Source organism: Helianthus annuus, chromosome 8 (assembly GCF_002127325.2).
Source record: "Helianthus annuus cultivar XRQ/B chromosome 8, HanXRQr2.0-SUNRISE, whole genome shotgun sequence".
Taxonomy (NCBI): domain Eukaryota; kingdom Viridiplantae; phylum Streptophyta; class Magnoliopsida; order Asterales; family Asteraceae; genus Helianthus; species Helianthus annuus.
In genome coordinates, this window is record NC_035440.2 from 105,475,827 (window position 1) to 105,477,637 (window position 1,811).

Here is a 1,811-nt window from a genome sequence, read left to right on the forward strand (position 1 = left end):
CATCATAACAAGTTTCGTAAGAAAAGACAAGAACAAAGAACTAGAAAACCCGATTAGATCTTCAAGTCTTCTTCCCCGAACTTGTACCGATGATTCCTAGGCTTCAAGATCTTCGAAAAAGCTCCAAGAATGCTCAATGATTGCCCAAGAACTCCCAAAAATCGAATTAGGGTTTTTTCACACGTTTTGGATGTTTTTATATGACTTTCCAAAATAACCCTTTACTAAATTCGTAATACTTACCAATCAGGACGTTCTGGCTGGCCGCCAGAAACTCAGGGACTTGGTGGTGGGGTGCCACCTTGTTTTTCAGCTCATTTACTAACTTCAGACTCTCGCCAGGTGCCAGAAACTTGCTCAGTGGGTGATGGGGTGCCAGAAAGTGACTCTTCAGCTTTTCCAACATGCTTCAAGACTTGACACCTCAATATTTTAACTCGTTTTACTCGGTTTCTCGCATATTCGAGCATCAAGACCTACGAAACACGATTTGATCAATAGTATACATATTCTAACCAAAAACAAAACTAAATATAACGAAAATTATACAAACTTTACACGAATAAATGATGTATTTTGCAATACATCAGTCTACTTATAGGCGAGCATGTCTTCGGCGATACATTATATTTGATCCATTTACTTTGATTAGTCACTCCGTATCATTTGTTTGTTCGAGGTAACGAACAAATGATCGACTCTCTTGTGTTTTATCGATACCTCTCTTGCTTTTCAACCTCACTCGTTTCCTCTATTTCCTTGTTAGACAATGCCTCCTCGACGAGAAGCACAATCTTTCACTATTGAAGAAATCGCAGCCGTGGTCTCTCAGCAAGTGGCTGCTGTGCTTCCCGGCGTTGTGACCCATGTCCACGAGATATACAACAATAATAATAACAACAACAATGCGCCGTGTAACTTCAAGAGCTTCAATTCTGCTAAGCCTCTAAAGTTTTCTAGGTCGCAAGGAGCAACTACGCTCCTGCAGTGGTTTGAGAGTATCGAGAGCACATTCAGACATGTGTGCAGTGTCCGAATGCGCAGAAGGTTGAATGTGCTTCTAGTGTGTTTGAGAAGCGAGCGCTTACCTGGTGGAATGGTGTTATGCGCGATAGGGGTGCCGAAGTGGCATTGGCACAAACGTGGGATGAGCTTCGGGCTCTCATGATGAAGGAGTTTTGTCCCCTTCACGAGATTCGGGCTTTGGAACGAGAGTTTGATGATTTAAAGCAAGATGGGGCTGAACACCGTGCCTATACGGATCGTTTTGAGGAACTCAGTCTGTTGTGTCCCACAATGGTTACCCCTCTGGAGAAGGCAATTGAGAGATATATCGATGGTTTGCCCAATTCCATTCAGGATATTATGACCAGCGTTAATCCTACCACCGTCTGTCACGCAATCGAATTGTCTGCTACCCTGACTGAGTCACAAGTCAGGAAGGGTAAACTTACCCGTAAGGGGGACAAGAAGAAGTCGGCTGATTCTGAAAAGAACAAGGATAAGTGTAAGGGTAAGAAAGGTGAGACGTCAAAGAAGTCAAGGAAGCGGAAGGATGCTCAAAATTTTGCTGTTACAACACAGACTGATCAGAACCCATCGGCTCAGCCTCCTGCGAAGAAGGCGTATGCTGGTACCGCACCTCATTGTGCACGCTGCAACGGTCATCATGTTGCACAGCAAGCTTGCAAGCAATGCACCACGTGTGGAAAACTTGGGCATTTGGCCAATATTTGTCGTCTGGGACAAAATCAGGCTGCTCAGGTTCAAGCTCCGGTTCAAGGGAACGCTGCGAGTTTCCCACCGGGTTC